General features: G+C 38.9%; 1 protein-coding gene across 2 annotated transcripts in view; it reads right to left on the bottom strand.

Moving 5' to 3' along the window:
* LOC139947498 (thyrostimulin alpha-2 subunit-like) overlaps nucleotides 1–18,489 on the bottom strand; it is a 47,007-nt gene that overhangs the window by 24,663 nt on the left and 3,855 nt on the right. Inside the window, exon 1 of one of the 2 annotated variants that reach the window (XM_071945434.1) lies at nucleotides 12,530–12,643. The exons of the other annotated variant lie outside the window; for it this stretch is intronic. The gene's annotated coding sequence lies outside the window, so the exon portion shown is untranslated. Of the gene's footprint in view, nucleotides 1–12,529; nucleotides 12,644–18,489 lie in introns of those variants that run through there. 2 annotated transcript variants of the gene reach the window in all.

The raw sequence follows: 18,489 nt of genomic DNA, 5'->3' as shown, positions 1-18,489 counted from the left end.
CTTTGTAACCCCTTTCTAGAATAACTTGTGAACGTTGTTTGAGGAACGAAAGGTAAGTCACGTACTCAGCTATTTAGCCGAGGGACCGAGATGGTCGCAGTCACCTCTAATATTCTTCTTCGGGTGCTCTCTATTTTCTTAAGACGGTTCGTGTTGTGCTAGTATTAAACATGATGCGGGAGCTGAAGCTTTTATGTAGAGAGAGGACCTCGGCAACCAGCGTTCACTGATGTAATGAATACCGGCTCTGTATATCACTGTATACGAGAAGAGCACACAACAAATTTGTGAACATGTCATCAAAATCGGTGGCCATCATTCGGCAATATCAGTGAAAACTAGTTTAAGTTTAACCTGTTATGGCCCCTTCTTCGCCATTACCGCTAGACTTAATGGCCAACCATATAGGCCTACTTAAACTTGAAGAAGTAATATAAAATGTTTCATTGATAATGGTAGTAGGGGGAAATAAACTTTTTATTTAAATAAATAAATCAAACATGAGATTTATTTGATGTAATAATACGCTCTTTAAATTTGTTCAAGTTGAGAAATACCAAAAATAGCAGTTTTTTTGGACGGAACCACTCATGAGCCAACACTATCATCTTGCCGTAGAGAACCAAGCAAACTAAAACAACGAGTGTTACAGTTAAATGTTCCAAATGTCCATTGTCTTTTCACATCAAGACAACAAAGAAACAAAAATGTTATCGCAACGAGAGCTATACATTTCCGGGCAGGAAATCCCTTCAAACAGATTTGCAAAGAGCTCGCCGCAAACCACAAAAATCAAAATAATACCGAATAATTAAAACTTACACAAACCAACCGAAAGAGAACCACGGCCCCAACTAAAACGGGAGTGGGATGCCCTCAACAAACCACTGTTCCGAAACACAAAACACCCAAAGCGGACCCTTTGCCAAACTAAAACGGGAGTGGCATGCCCTCAACAAGCCATAAATACTGTTCCGAAACACAAAAACACCCAAAGCGGACCTTTTGCCCAACTAAAACGGGAGTGGGATGCCCTCAACAAGCCATTCATTTTTCAAAACACTGAAAAACCCAAAGCGAACCTAAAACGGGAGTGGGGTGCCCTAAACAACTGTTTCAAAACATAGACACAAACCAACCAAAGATAACCGACTGCCCCAACTCACACGGGTGTGGTAACATCAACAATCTTGTAGTACCTCTAATGAATGTACATGGCCAATTTACAGTGTGGTCAAGTCTGTTGCACTGCTGACACTGATACAAGAAGGGGAATTAGAATATCGTGTTCACAATCACGTCTGTCCTCATTAATAATAGGGGAATAATGCTAATTTCAAGTGAAACTTGGGGGTGCACTCATTAGTAGGTATTGTATTGCGGGAACCATGCCAGCTTGCTATACAACTGGGAGGTATATTGTTACACAACGATTGGTGCTTAACAGCAAGCCGAATTTCGGAAACAAAAATGGGACCCAGTCTCAAAACACTTTACTAAGCGATAACGTTTTCTTTATAGGAAAGAACAAAATAATAACGGAGAAGGCATCGCAGTTTTGCCCGAGACTTAAATGTACAGCCCGTTACTTGAACGTGTCCGCATTCATTAACCTAAATCTAGCCCTGGTCTAAATGCAGTCTCAGAACCTAAGTATAGCCCTGGCTTAAACTAAACCATGTTCAGTTTAGACACATGAGGCCAGTGAGGCTACCTTGAAGTACCAGGCTAGATTTTGGCACAGGGTTGGGGGTAATATTTGGGTAAAGGGTTGAGCACCAAAGTTGGGTAAAAGGTTGGACGCCAAGTTTTTGGTATAATTATAAAGGCTATGGCTAGGTCTTGAGCTACATTCAGGTTCAGCAGTATTTACAAACTCACATTTGGCCTAACAGCTACCACGCATAGCCTATCCTTTGACAGGTGGTTTTATATAGGGATATATATATATTATATTTAAAACGTCGACAGGACAACTTGTCAGATGACCGAAATCTGTTTTGTTAATAATTCATATTGATTTGTTTTTCTGAAGTCGAACTTTTAAACTTTAAAACAAGTTTACATCTGTCATCCATTGGAAAGTAATAATATGACAATGATTGAGTACGCTTTCGGCGTAACACTATATATGTACATTGTACATCCAGCATATTTATAGTATGATGATGTCGACCCGTGGGACAACCCGAAATATATTAAGTTGTCAAACAGAGTACTGATGCATTCATGTGGGTTTATTCTTGGCATGTAGGATATACAGTGTTTGTTTAAATACATCTTTTCTTTGTTCAAAACTTAAATCATCCCTTTGTTCTTAAAATAAATCTTCACCGCATAAAGAAACGCCTACACCAGTGGTCTATTTTTTTTCCCAGATCGGAACAGGCTTTACAATGGATAGTCCCAAGACAGTGAAAGAATATATGTAAAAGTTATTCAGTACAATATTTGTTTATACAAACTAAAGTAAAACTTTGCTAATGCGTAATATGCTTGGGAGTGGTCCTTTGAGAATATTTGTTTACGTGAATATACACAAGCGAAGATTTCAACTCGCCTAAAGTACCAGACTAGTCTTCCTTTTATCTGTTTTTGGGTACTTGGGAGAAAAAAACGTTCACTGTTTACAATCTTTCAGCTTCTGTTTCTGATGGGTGGAAATGGTGAAAGAAGGGATGGGTGGGCGGTCATAAGGTGCCTACCTTATTTGCTCTTTTCTTAAAGATAATTATTTTCTCTACAAAACATTGCAAGCAACTTTTTGGCAAGTGCACTTAAAGCTCGTTGTATTTCGGTCAAGTTTGTAAATCTCTAAACGAGTTGAAAAGTTGACATGATCTGCGTGATAATTATTCACGCAGATGAGGCGATCTTCCTTAATGTCACTAAACCGCTTCCGAAAAGTACCTGCTGACGGGATTTCTTAACGCGGTTTCAGGTTAATAGGTTCTCGCAATATTCCCACAAAAGTTGACATGATCTGCGTGATCATTATTCACGCAGATGATGCGATCTTCCTTAATGTCACTAAACCGCTTCCGAAAAGTACCTGCTGACGGGATTTCTTAAGCGGTTTCAGGTTAATAGGTTCTCGCATTATTCCCACAATTGTGTTTTAAGTAGCAATAATATACTGGGTTATAAATGTGACATGTAAAAGTAGGCCTAGCTTTCAAAACCCAATCAAACCTAAATCAAAATAATGTAACATACATTGACACAAACTTATCCAGGTCTATGGATCGGTCAATTAGTATTAAGTAACTAATGTAATTGGGTCGAGTAGAATTCACTGACTGGCTTACTGGACTTTGATAAGATGTATTGACGAATCATTCAGTGTTACTGTCAGGCCAGCCTTTGCTCTAGAACATGATCCTTTGAAGTATAGACTCCCCTCATTACTATAATTTGTTTTCTGACAAAAGTCGAAACAAAAAATGTGGCTTTAAATTCTATTAGTAAGGTAAATGATCGAGTTGTGATTCAGTTTGCGTAGTAATCCAATCAGGGGTTACTGTTATATTATTGTCCGTTTAAAGGCACTGGACACTATTGGTAATTACTGAAAATAATTGTCAGCATACAAACTTACTTGGTACGAACAATGGAGAGCTGTTGATAGTATAAAACATTGTGAGAAATGGCTCCCTCTCAAGTAACGTAGTTTTTGAGAAAAAAAAGAAGAAGAAGCAGTTTTCACTATATTATTTGAATTTAATTCGAGACCTCAGCTGAGGTCTCAAAGTCAAGGCAACTGAAAGCACACAGCTTGTGCGACAAGGGTGTTTTTTCTTCCATTATTCTCCCGCAACTTCGACGACCAAAATATCACAGATTTGTTATTTTATGCATACGTTGAGATACACCAAGTGAGAAGACTTTTCTTTCAAAATTACCAAAGGTGTCCAGTGCGGTTAACATAAAGCTTGTTTCTGAAGAGAATAGGGTAGTGTTACATTTACATAATGGGGTACCTGTTACAGGGTAAATAGTTTTTTATCAACCTTATTACAAACATTGTTCAAGAGAGAAATTGTGTACAAATATAAAATGGCAGCCAAAAACCAATTTTGCCACACTGTCTAAAGTTCACATACAATTTTACAAGTGACGGGTTTGAGAAACTGAGGGTGTCTGACTTGGTTGAAGGTCGGATTTATGTGTAATCGGTCGTATCCTAAATGACTGCCAAATGACGTCTTACAGAGGAGGAATCAGAGAACGGCAGGAAATGACAAAATTAATATCATAAGACACACGGATTATGGAGAGCATGTTTGATCCAGACAAAAAATGTCAATTTGTGGACGGTCTTGACATGAAAGCTTATGGTTAATAAGATTAAGAAATGCATTTTCAACACGAACGTGCGTGTGACACTGCCTTAATATTGCACCAACTTATTAGGCAGACGGCAGACAAGTACGCACCGCACTTGAAGAACGTTTCTCGTTCTTATAAAAGCTGAAGGAAACAAAATACCACACTCAGGGTTTCTTGTTGAAGGGCGAATTAAGGAAACAAGGCAATCGATATAGCCTACGTACTTGTGGCTTTAAAGGGTGGACGAATAATGTCAAGCCTGTGGAGCACTGGCTTGTTGATATTGGCTTCTTTACCTTGACAAAGTGAATTAAATAACAAATTGGCCATAACATTTGAAACTACAGGCAGTTTTGCCGTGGCTCATTGTTAAGTTTTCACCGTCATGACGTATGTATATTTAGTTTGCGGTAACACAATGTATATCTACTTGTTGGGTAGACTATGCTCTTTTGAGAACTTGTCTTGGGAATGGGATTTGAGGCATTGCATTTTGAGGTATCAATATATATTTGGTGTGTGGTAACACCACGTGTATCTATATCTTGCTAAGTAGATTATGTTCTTTTGAGAAGTTGTCTTGCTGTATATTCCATTGCCGCAGAGTGGTTTTATTTCGTAACTCAGGAGACTGCGATTGATACCCCACCGTGCCTCCAATCCCACATACGCCATTGCGTAGTTGCGAAGCTTAACGGTCCATAATGTGCCAATAGAAATACCTTGGAAATGTGGGGATTATTCTCACATAATTAGAAACACGGGGATACTAACTTGACTTTAAGGAAGTTAAAGATACCCACATTATTGTATCAAACATATCTGCCAGACTTCTAATTTCGCAACAGGGTATCAGTGACGTTTTAGTCGGCCTTGTCCGTACTGGAGATCGTATCTCACAGAAGATGTAAAAAGAAAAAAAGAAAAAAAACTTCCCTCTTGCGAAATACTAACTTTGTGGCTGCGATGAAACGTTCGAGTTGGTCTGTGTCCTCTCTCCTGTCTGGAGATGGAAATCTTACAAATCAGTGTTACCAAGGAAACGGAGACGAGCAATATTGTAGCATCAAGGAGGTTGTGACTGGTGCCATTTTTACGCACTGCATTTTAAGGGGTGTGGGTGGTTTTGGGGAGAGGAGTCACAATTCGCGGATGGAAGCAACTTTATATTATATTCGGTTCATAATTATTTGGGTTTTTTTTTTTTGGGGGGGGGGGGGGCTGTAGGTGAAGAAACACTTATGTAAAAATTAAAGTCACCTGGAAGTGGTATTTTTTCATAATAAAGCTTTGGTCACTAATATATGTGTTTTGATGAGTGGAATGTGAATAAACAGTTAACTAAGGTTTTAAAAAATCAGTTCTTATGTTATTTACAAATTTAAGAGTAGACCCCGACCCGAGAGGGCGCTGTTCGTGACGTCAATCGAGGCAGACTTTGCCTGTAATGCGTAGAGTAAACACAATTGCAAAGTACATGTACGGACCAAGTCGTGAGTTTGTACGTTTCAAATTTTTTTATTTTTGTTTCTTTCCGGCAATGCCGACCAGGTGTATTGCTGCTGAATGCAGAAAAAACACTTTTTGAAATGTACCAACTCACGACTTGGACGTACATGTACTTTGCACCTGTGTTTACTATACGCATTGCAGGCAAAGTCTGCCTCGATTGACGTCACAAAAGGGGTAGGCGGAGTCAGCCCCCCAAACAACTTTATATATGTTTTAAACATGTAAATCGTGACAAACAATTACTTAAAAAATTGTTTTATTGTTCGTAAGCATATACTCTTATGTTTGAAAGAAAAAAAAATTCTATTTCTAGGTGACTTTAGGTGAGGCCCGTAACGTTGTCACAATTTTTTTTTTAATGTGCCCAGTAAACCTGCAAGGTGAAATGTTTCTCCTCAATTAATTAACGGTGCGGCATGGAGGGGAGTGACGTTCCCCCTCTCTTTTGCAGTTAAATCATCATGGTTCCGAGTCTATCAACATATATATAGCTGCAGTATCACCAGACTCAAGTCTATCCCTGTATGCCGAAATTGGAGATTGGTCCGGGCCCAGACTATAGACCAAATCTTAGTGTGGTGACATTTAATCTGATTGAAATGCTCTTCGGCAGGACACATGACCCACTCAACACGAAGCTATATAAGAACCTCCAATGCACCATCTGCAACCATACGTAACACCTGTTGGCGTAGCTATAGGCTGGGGGCAGGTGCATGGCGGCAGACTCAAGTAAGTACACATGGGATAGGAAAATTGTTGAAGGCCAACATTGTGTTTTTCAATCTTTAGCAAACTTGATCGAAATCTTCTTAATTTCGGGCAAACAATTCCATGTACTGAACAACCTCCAACCATGGGATTCAGGCATTTGGATTTGTCCATTAATAGTGTGATTCAAGCATTTGGGTTTGTCCAGATTTCAAAACAGACTTAGGCGGGCCTATCTTCTCTCACTCCGTTCCCCTCCCCTTCTTCGCTTTCTCTTTCCTCTGTCTTGACGAATTTCTTTCACCATACAAATTATCCATTGGTTTCACCACCAGTCTCAAATAAGCCAACATTTCAACAACTTCATAAGCTAACTATACCAATCTAGTCGTATAGCTTACAAACCCATCGGGAGTTAACCAGTATTTCCCACTTGGCCTGACACGTCCCCTTGCAATCGAGGTGCTATCCTCCCTCTACTTCTCCTGAATAATACGGTACAACAGAATGTTTACCCTCGTGCCCCAGAAATCGATGAATATTGATGCCACAAAACGAACCACTTGCACCCAAATCGTGGACTTGGACATATATAAACACTTTGAGAAAGAAGCAGCTAGAAGTTCATACTAGAATGCATCGCGACACTCTTCGATGGAAAACGTCGCAAGGTGACTCCTTTAAAGGCACCGAACAGTCGGACACCTTTGGTGATAGTCAAACACCAGTATTCTTGACTGTTTCATTCCAACATATGCGTAAAATAACAATCCTGTGAAAATGTTGACTCAAGTCAACGAAGTTGAAAGAAAATAATGAAAGAAAAACACCCTTGTTGCGCAAATGGATTTGGTTTCAGATGCCTAATGAAAGGCTTCAGGCTTAGTCTTTTAATTATTTTAAGTGACAAATTACCGCTTTCTCAAAAATTACGTTTCTACAAAAGGATCCGTTTCTCACAATGCTATACTATCAACATCTCTCCGTTTCTCGTGTTTATGCCAACAGTAATACTTTGAGTAGATACCAATAACCTCCAGTCCCTAAATAATGGATGGTTGTACGGAATAGCATGGAGGTAGGAATAGACCATAGATCATTAGGGCCCAATTTCATAGAGCTGCTAAGCAAACAAATTTGCTTAGCATGAAATGTCTTCCTTGATAAAAAAAGGTTATCAACAAAGTTTCCACGTGATTTTAAGGATGAGCAAACGACAGCTTAACAAGAGTAACAAGCAATATGCAACAAATGGAAAATTGGTTGGTAATTCTGTTCTTATCAAGTAAGAAATGTCATGCTAAGCAAATTTCAGTGCTTAGCAGCTCTATGAAATTGGGCCCAGGATGCATTCGGGCAAATATTTGCAACCGCATTGCCTTCAAGGAGGGGGGGGGGGGGGGGGCACCAAAACCCATACAGCACAGGCAGTCAATCCACTTGACAAGACACATAGCCAACATTGTGTCTTTTTTTTTAGAGGTTTGTGCACCAGTGACTTCAGTCAACAAGCGAAATAAATACTAGTTACATCGATTGATAATTGCTGGGCAATTAATCTAAGTCAGTTTTACACAACGCCAGGTCCACGTTACAGAGAAAAAGGTTGAGGAATAGAAGAAGAAAAAAAAAAAAAAAAAAAACTTTAAAAATTATTTCTTTTTTAACGTACACATTTGACAAGTTAAGCAACAGTATTTAAACAGATTTTCCTCAAGTATTAATTGGACAACGCAAGTAAGACCCTAGTAGCATAAATCCTTCCTTAAAAGGAAATTACACCTTTTTATATATTTTTTTAAAAATAGTTTGAGTGTTGTAATCCTGCAACTATAGATAAGTACAATAAGACTAAACTTTGACAAATTTCATTTCAAAAGGCAGCGGTTTTAAGACATCACCGAGAATCTGGAGCGATTATTTCCACGTAGATAGAATAACCGATAACGGGAATACACAAACTGTGAGAACAGTTACTGCCAGTAATGCTTCTCAGATGCAAATTTGCGGGTTTAAAAACCTGATACCCCTTTTTCAAAGTGAAGTGATTCTAAAAAGGCTTCCTACTATCAGAGGCTGCTGTACTTCTAAGTAGGTTTTTATTGCCATTCATTTTAAAAGTGATTACCAAACTACCTTCCCTTTAATTAATTTGGTTTCCTGATCTTTTGCTCATAAACTTTGTGGGCAGTTAAAGGAACATTGCAGATATGGTTTTGCTAGCAAAATAGTTGCTGGCAGTGTAAGCACTTTATGTAATCCACCATATACATAAACTGACAAACCCGTAGAAGTTTGAGATTGATCGACCATCTGGGTCACGAGAGAATAGTGAAAAACCGATTTCAGATTTTGCATTGCACCGACGCCCAAACAAAAATGAATATAACGCTCACTGAGCGATAAACTCCAAACGCAAAATTAGATTATTTATTTCTCATCAAATATGAAATTTCAGACAGAAATAGTTCAAGGGATGTTATCTGCTATCATCATCATCAGATCGTGTAAGATTTATGTAAATCTGTGATCTTCTCGATTTTTTTTCTTACCAATTCTGTAACGTTCCTTTAATAGTGCTTACCTCTCAAGTGCTTTTTTTCTTGTCATGTACAGTAATGATTAATATGTACCGGTATATAATAATGCCTGCAATCAAATTTAATATCGCATCCACTCCCCTGGCAGTGTGACAGGCTGCAATTAGCAGACACTATTAACAAACCAATGCACTTGCGTAAAGACGAAGCCGGCTCTGTTCTGCGGAAGTGTATAGTACAACTGCATTACTGAGTGTTTTATTCATCAACACTTAAAACAGGGCTTATAAGTTGACAGTCAAAGCAACACAAAACAAAACAAAATGTTAAGTAATTTTTAGGGGAGGCAAAACACTGTCGCATACATTCTGCCTTAAAGGCACTGGACACTATTGGTAATTACTCAAACTAATTAATTAATTAATAAATAACATACAAAACTTACTTGGTAGCGAGCAATGGAAAGCTGTTGATAGTATTACAACATTTTGAGACGCAGCTCCCTATATGAAGTAAGGTAGTTTGTGAGAAAGAGATAATTTAAATAAGTTAAATATTAAAATACTTCAGGCATGAAACCTTTTTTCCGCATCTGAAAGCACAAAAATTGTGTTTTTCTTTCACTATTCTCTCACAAATTCGATGACAAATTGAGTCAAATTCACAGATTTGTTATGTTATGCATATTATGTTCGGATACACCAAGTGAGAAGATTGGTCTTTGACTATTGCTAAAGGTGACTAGTGCCTTTAAGAGATGAAGCAGAAATCGATGCTCCTCTTCCACCAGACATATTTTCTTGTCAAAAATTTGTTGAAACCTTATCACAACGGCCTTGACTGGTCACATGATAGGCTTAGGCTTAGTGTCTGAGAAACACTCTCCAATTAACTGTATTGGCCCCCCCCCCACAAAAAAAACCAAAACCCCACAAAACTTGAAATTACACTTCAGTGCGTGTAAAGTTACAGATACAAGGATGTCTTATCGTCTGTAAATAAACTTAAAGAGAAAGTTATAGTGGTTGCGCAAAGCAAAATATGGGGCTTACTATTTCGTACACTTGCCTAGACGAAGTTTCATGGGTTTTTAGAAAAATACGAAATAGGGCTTCGGCCTACAGTTACATTCAAAACAGGAAATACGACAATCAGCATGTGGCGTAAAAAAGAAGGAAAAAAGTAAACGTGCCAATAAATGAGGTGAATTGCCCGTAGCAACTGCATATGCAATTCTTTATAACACTGCATTAGGCAACTGCATATGCAATTCTTTATAACGCTGCATTGAATAACCCGGCTTCGTTCTCCAAGTCAACAATTGGGTATTGAGATAAAGAAATTGACTTTATTTATCTTTTAACATCTAAATAAAAGAGAAGTACGGCGTCCATTTCATTTTTTAAGGTTGAATCTGTGGTTCATCAGGCTTTTGTTTAGTTGATTCTACTCGTATTGACGCAAGCTAACCCGCACTGCGTACAGAATGGCTTTCTACTGCAATCCACACACTGAATGTTATACAGTGGCGTTGCAAACTGATACGGTCATGTTACACCGTCGTGCAACGTGTTGTTCCTTTCATCTTGGAATAGCCTTGAAAAGATGAAGTTTAGTATGACCATTGTCTGAGAAATCCGATCGTCATTTTTTTAAATTTTTTACATAGGTTAGGTTAGTGAACGGGCAACTAGACGACCTGTGTGGAAGACTACTCAATATTTTCCGTCCTTCCATTTTTGTTTCTGAGAATCAAAAGGGCACTATTACAGGTATCAATATTATCTAGAGTTGTTTTCCTCGATGCCCTGATTGTTGAGATAGTCGCAAACAAATGTTATGACCATGACCAACAAACTTGTCAACAGATTGCTTGCATATCATGTTTATTCTTGATAAAAACCAAAAACCAAAAACAGAAACACTAATGACTGTCATCGTTTACACAAGCACCCTGCCCCTTAATTGCTTAACTGTCGGGGTCGTAGCGATCGTGAGTCGAAGTCGTGGTAATAACGGTCACCAATATTCAAGTTTATTCAGCAGTCATCGTTAGTGTAATCGTCACAGTCATCTTCATCGTCATGGTAAGGGTCATCGTCATGATAAGGGTCACCGTCATGTCACTGTGACTGACAATGTCGTCGTCACCATTGCCGGTTTCGTCAACGTCATCAAAAGTGTCATCGTCACCACAGCGGGACCGTCATATATATGCGCTCATCGTCACCGTCATTGTCAGTGTCAAATCATCACATCCTAGTATACACATTATATCGTTGTACCTAAATTTAGTGGCAACAAAAAGGACACCGTAAAAAAAAAAAAAACCCACACATTTGAAAAACTTTAATTAAAGGTCACTACTTAATTTGTTGTTTCATTTCTTCAGAATACTTCTCTCGCGCGAAAAATGGATTTGTTTGATATACCACAAGTGTTTCTGCAATTTCCACACAAAAAAAGTCTACAAAACAAATGGGGAAAGAAAGGAGAGAAATGAAAATGTATTGAGGATATCATAGGGCTTTTGTTTACTGTCGTATGGTGCAGTTGATCTACTGAGAAATGTTCTAAAGCCTCGTAAGGATTGCATTATATAATTGCGATAAAACAAGTATAGCAAATTAATTACACTCAATCAAACTACTCCAGGAAATACCTTTTACATTCAAAGGTCAACCTCCCCAGAAGGACTCGAATCATGACGAAAGTACGTCCGGGCTAATCTTGTTGATCGCTCCTTGCATTAAACCTGAAATCACCGCAAGGGGGAGGCGGTGTAGCCAGGGAAGGTTTTTGACGTTAAAAACGCAAGAAAAGTTGAAGTATAGTGGCGTAACTTGAGATTTTAAGAGGGCCTCTCTATCCACTCTCTCTGATGGTCCATGAACATGTTTTGACAAAAATCTTCAAGAGAAAAAGTGAAAAGCTTCTTATATGTATTCGAGAGGTCAGTGCTCGTTGCTAAAATGTTTTTTTTCCCCGTTCGTATGAGTGAAAATGTCGCTGAGCGGATTGATGTTTTGATATAATGTTGCCAGTTTCCCGACTGCACGAAACCTAGAAAAAAAAAACTACCCGTTAACATCCTCGATCAACAAGTTACCAGACTGGCCCGAATACATAAAATGGGTCACACTTCATGGTGTTATCAATACACGAAGTCTCAGAAACTGAACATTATATACACTACCATCGAACATCAGTGTGCATTGGGTTTAATGCATAAAGGTGAAATTGTCAATGAGATTTCTAGTTTTTAACACCCAAGCAGACTGAGAACATTTTGTCTAGCTCTGCTGACGAGAACTCACCACTTTCTCGCGTGACGTGGTGAACTTCCCCTAGTATTCAACTAGCATTCAAATCTCTACAACATGAAACATTATACGGACACGATTCGAGCATTAAATCAACAATATAAAACATCTTACCTTGCTATGTGCGCCCTGTACACCCGATGCGTGCGGGTCAGCCGTTCTTATAAACCTCGATAGTATCAAACATCGATTTACCGCGCAAAATCAGAAATGCAAGTCCGGTTTACCCGCGCTCAGTGACACTAGTCGGATATAGAGCCTTTATCGCGCATAGGGAGGTGGGGGGGGGGGGTGGACACAACGTAGGCAAGGATACTAACAAAAAAAACACCGATCTGAATACGATGCATGTATGGCAAACAATCTCAAAAGTACAAGGAGAAGTATCCATACAAGCCAAATAAATTCTAAATGGCATTCCTTAATCATATTCGTCTTAAAGGGCACCGAGAAGTCCGGGTAAATGTTCTATTTAACTTCGCTTTTACGGTTAATTGATCCCGTGGAAGCACGTTCTGAGCGGGCAAGAGATATGGACTCATAAATTATAAGACAAACAAAGAGTAATAAAAAGAGTACAAGAAAAGGGTACTTAGAGAAAGTGCACGTTGTATTACAAATCAAATGAGGCATCAGTATTTGCAAGAAGACGGTGTAGAATAGGTGGCGTTTATTGGCAAATGGTTTCGGTAATGGTTACTGTTTAATCAGACTTCAAAAGGCCAAACTTAAATTTTGTTTTCGATGTTGCTATTCTCTAAGAAAATAAAGTATTGTTGCAGTTGAACTTTCTTTAGAAACTATGCTTTAAGTACAACATTGGTTGACAACAATGCTCACAACCGGCATGTTTACAACCCCTGCAACAAGATAAGGTACATCGGTGATAATGTCAGCAAAATAAACCTAACAATTTATTCATTTCATTTAATTTATTCTGGCTGTTAAGCCAAAGATTCCCAGAAAAGCGAATTAAATAACTGTAAGTAGCCAAGAACCCAATCGAGAGAGACAAGAAGGAAACCCCAAGAGAGTTATTCCATAGAGAGAACCAACCTAGTTATGTAGGGACTGAAAACCCAAGGCACATCGTGATCCGATCTGGGGTCATAGAGGTGCAAGATGATGAAAGCTTCCACTATGCCAACCGTATCCCCACTTGAAACAATGTACATGACTGTACTTGTTTTGTTCATCCATTGGATTTTTTTTTGGTAATTTTTTTTTCTGTACGCCCCATGAATGATTGTTTCAATTGTTCGATGAATTTGGCGCTGTATAAATCGTCACTATGCTTATTACTATTATATTGTGAAAATATACAGCGAACTTAATTCGTGCCAAAAAGTACCATTTATGTGTAAGACCATAGCTTCAGTTTGATTACATTCTCCGTGAGATAGACCCACGGAGGCAAAGAATTGTGACAACGATATGTCACTAGTTGCATCAAGACAAGGTACATTTTTGTGTGATGCTGACAAATGAGGTAGGCCTAATCAATACAGAAAAGGTTGTTTGAAATACGCGGAAAACATTAGTAGTGCATACCCTTCATATTTGTCAGATTACAAACAGATTATGGGTGTACAACTATTTAGTTTCATCAATGAGCAATTTCAAGGGTGATTTTTGAATGAACTTATTATCTGCAAGTTATGTTAATGCTTATGAATATTAATCCTATTGAACTACACCACTGAGTTTTTTTCATTGGATCGGTCAATCAACTCATTATATCATGCAAACAAAACTGTTGATAACAAAAACAAAACAACCTCATACCAAGGTTTCTGACCTCTCTGCGAGATGCAAAGTGGTATTCAGAATTTAAAAGTACCACAAGATATGGACTATTGATAAGAAAGAATTGTTTTGTTTTGATATTTCCATATGTTGATATTACTGCCTACCATTATGCATTTATCTGAATCACTAAAACTTGCTCTTTAATGGCACACAGAATATGATTTCCTTTAAGTCTACATAGTGACTGTGACACAGTGCTGAGTAAGTTTATGGGAGTGGCAACGGGAGGTCGTTTACACAATGTAAAAATGGACCTCTTAAGGGAATTCTTTGTTCAATCTTGACCCCATACTAATTTCTACAGAATGACAGAACAACATTGCAGGACCCCACAACACCCGTAAGGATGTGTGTGTGGACGTGTATAATTCAACACAGTAATTCAAGTCCCTTAAGTATTATGTAATACACAGTCGTGAATGAATATGATGTGTTTGCTGTTCAATAACTTACTGATACACCGAAACAAACAGCCCAAACATGCACGTCATTCCTGACGTTCTTTTTACTTTTAGGAAAAAGCATTAGACACGAAGAAGAAGTGGCTTAATCAAAGAGACCGCTTATGTTATTAGTCGCCCATCGGCCCATTGCATCCCCTCCAATCATCAAGTAGCAATATAGTGCCTCAACGAGCCCTCCTTCTCAGACTAAATACATCGTCGAGTAATTAGTGATCTATGAATCAGGGGATGGTTAAGGGTAACGTAGCAACGATGGACCGGGCTCAGTTGCCATCCTCGAGACCAAGCCTTAGAGAGAAGGGGGGACAAACTGAAGACGGAAATGAGATGGTCGTCAACCAGAGAGGAGGAGGAGGAGGAGGAGGGGGGGGGGGGTATCAGTGGCATTGACGACACGGCAGGAGGACATAAAGAGTGCAAAGGGCGGAAGTACCTCTCATCACAGATAATGCTTTATGAAACAGTTTTTTATTGTAGACTTTACTAAGTGCTCAATGCCATTATGCATGGCGAGCACCACTACATGTACTTTTGTTTCTTCTTTTTCTTGAAGGTAAGCACACATACGAGTAGAGGTGCTTCATTTTTTTAATTGTTTAACTTGCCCACTTGCAATGAAATACTTTAACAATACATTTGTTGAACATTTACATCCAATGAGTAGAGTATAGCCTATCTTTTTCATGAAGACGAGCAGAGGACACTGTTCCAAACGACGAGATCATAGTCGGCTCTTTTTTTGAGCCAACACTCGTCTCAAAAGTAATGTTGGTTGTCTGGCTATATCTGCTCATTACTACAGGAAATTACAATCTTTTGTTTCACTCTCACAAAAGCTTTCAGTGAACGAGATGCTTGCCAAGTGAGTCTAAATCACAAGGGGAAACCCACATTGAAGGATGAGCGCAATTGCAAACAGTTTAATCCCAACAGAGACTCCAAAGGAAGGGCCATATACCACACGATTCAATTTTAAGGCAACCAGTTCCAGGAAATCTCCAGTAAGAGCAAACATTCTCATGTTAATTTTTCCAACATTATTTTTTTAAGACGGTAAATTAAAGGTCAGAAGATTACATGTTGCTCTCCTGCATGACGTTGTCTCCGAGTTGCCTATGAGAAATTGCCCTTTGTGATTGCTTTAAAGACTTCTGAGTTGTACTATTTGTATTGAGTAACATTAGTATTCCATTCTTGTTGATGTTCAATCTATATAGGAAAAGTGTACCACTCTAACAGCTCCAGGGTAATAATTCACCAGGATTCTGAGCCCCTCGGGGGTCTGAATGAACTTTTGGGTCAGTAAGACCCGGAATATAAAAGCCAGAATCATACGAATGAGTAGCGAATATTGACGTCACATATATTATTCGCGGAAAAAAAGGGCAGAGCTGTGGTGACGTCAATATTTACTTTCCATTCTCAAGAAGTAGGAACCGGGCTCAAGGCAAAATGACCCTTAACTTGTCAAACTGACGTAAACTTTCAGTTCAAATGTTTTAAAACCATAACCATGCCTCGTGTGGATCTGTTTTGTTCTCAGGTCCAAATGTAATGCAAGTGTAATGCTTGCCAACAAGTTTGCCCACACCGTAAATCGAGAAGTTCTCCATTCAGTTTTGTACACAAGCGCAAAGCGAGGACGCACTCGCTATATCTTCTTTGTTGTTCTGTTTGTTAAAGGAAGGTTCAACGGGCAGAATGTTTTTTTGGGGGTCAATAGAGGGTCATCCGTTGGTTCCTCCATGTGTCTTGTTCATAGTGGGCGTATAGTGATCAGTCAATGTTTGAATGTAAGAATGTGCACATTATACAGTCTCTGATAAACTCCATGCTACACTTGTCTCTTTATCTAGATATCATTTTCAATCAACTGATAGTCAATTTATAAACCCTATGTGAAATCTATTATCAACTGAATTGAGGTTCCACTGAATGACAATAAGAAATAAACAAACAAATAACATGATGCACCAAAAGGGAACATTTTCCATACCATGACTATCATGTAACATCGTGTCCCTGATATTGAGCCTTTCTCTTTCAAGATATATTTTGATTTATCAGGCAGTGTGAGACCCTGCTCGTGTCTTCAATAACATCATATAAGATGGTGCAAAGGAAGATGGAGATTGTCTTTCGTGATAGTGGGTCACACAATATGACACTTCGGGTCCCCAGGTTTAGTATTTTATGTAAATAGAAAGTCTAGTCATCGCTTATAATTTGCTTTGGGAATAGCAACTCCCTTAAACCCTTTATGTTTTCATTAAACACGCCGCACCGGTTCAATTATAAACCTCATACCTTTTTAAAAAAATGTCATCAAATTGGGTATTAATTTGGGCAAATACACACCCACTAGTCTAGGATTATTCTCCGCGTTGCACTTTGTATGGAGTCTTATAATATTGTGTACAATTTACATACGATTAATAACAAACGTTCACTTGAAATAAAAAGTATTTCCACTAAGTAAAATGAGTGTTCTCCATAATTAGTAATAGTAGTATTAATCAACTCATCTCAACTCAACTCGGACGCCCACGAGTAATCCCGATCCAAAATGGGAGTCATGCTGCACCTGAAATCGGATTTCTGGTCAATGGGGCCTGACCCATTTATGGGTCAGACTGACCCGGAAATGGGAGTCATGCTGCACCTGAAATCGGATTTCTGGTCAATGGGGCCTGACCCATTTATGGGTCAGACTGACCCGGAAACAGGTTAAGAATGGAATTTAGACTCGCATTTTGCGTCAGGGTGACACAGATTCGGGTCACTTTTACACCTAATCCGGTTCGTTCTGACTTAAAATGGGTCTCAAGTCCATGGGACCGTGAATCCGGGTCAAGCCAGACGCGGCAAATTTTAAAGGGTATCATAGCTGGCGTGTAGTGCGAAAAACAATACAAAAATACAATCTGTACTATGATCTCTTGATGAGCTTCTGCGTTAACACAAGAAATATATACAATAAGTTAGACTGTATGAAGCTTTGCATTTTACAACCATGTGTGTGTACAACCATATGTAAATCTCTTTTGAAGGAGTGTTGGCCCTAAAAAGAGCCAGTGTGGTCTTGAATTTTGAACAGTATACTCTGCTCGTCTTCAGGAGAAACATACAGTATTGAGACAATGTAGGCCCCAATACGCTGTCCCTGTGTTCCGGTTATGCCTCATAATGTAAGTGTGTATTCAAATCAATATTTCATAAATACTATTAAAGTCATATATATTGACCAGAGCCGAGGTTCTTTGCTTCTTCACTTTTAAATATTTAATGACACAATTTGTAGCGCTTCAACGTCCAACTAAAAGACGGCTTGGTTGGTCTGTTCCTTGCTATGTGGTTGCGATAACTCATGCGGAAGCAGGTGGTATTCATGAATAATTCATGAACATACAGTGTACACGCTATCCCCAATTACATACTTCTCGGCTACTTTGTTCATCATCGGACTGATAAATAAGTGCTGAATGTCATACGCTAGATCGTCAAGGCCCCTCGGCGTGCTAGCTGCCTTCGAACACCGTGGCGACATAATCAAAGATGTTTCTCAACCCACCCGTAGGTGATAATGTGTCCCTTACGACCGGGGGCCAACAGGCTGCACATATGGGGATACCACTTTGGTATTATCTTTGGTCAACAAGTTGGATGCGATGCTGTTAGCAAAGTATTATTAGCAACACTGAAATTTCAGCAAGCTTTTGAAGATATGATTACATCAAATAAAAGACATGTCTTTATAAAGACAGTAAACATGTTTTACAACCATGTCGTGACGTAGGCCTG

The sequence above is a fragment of the Asterias amurensis genome, chromosome 1, assembly GCF_032118995.1.
Source record: "Asterias amurensis chromosome 1, ASM3211899v1".
NCBI classification, from domain to species: Eukaryota; Metazoa; Echinodermata; class Asteroidea; order Forcipulatida; family Asteriidae; genus Asterias; species Asterias amurensis.
Note: the sequence above shows the minus strand (reverse complement) of the source record. Positions and strands in the feature narration are given on the sequence as shown.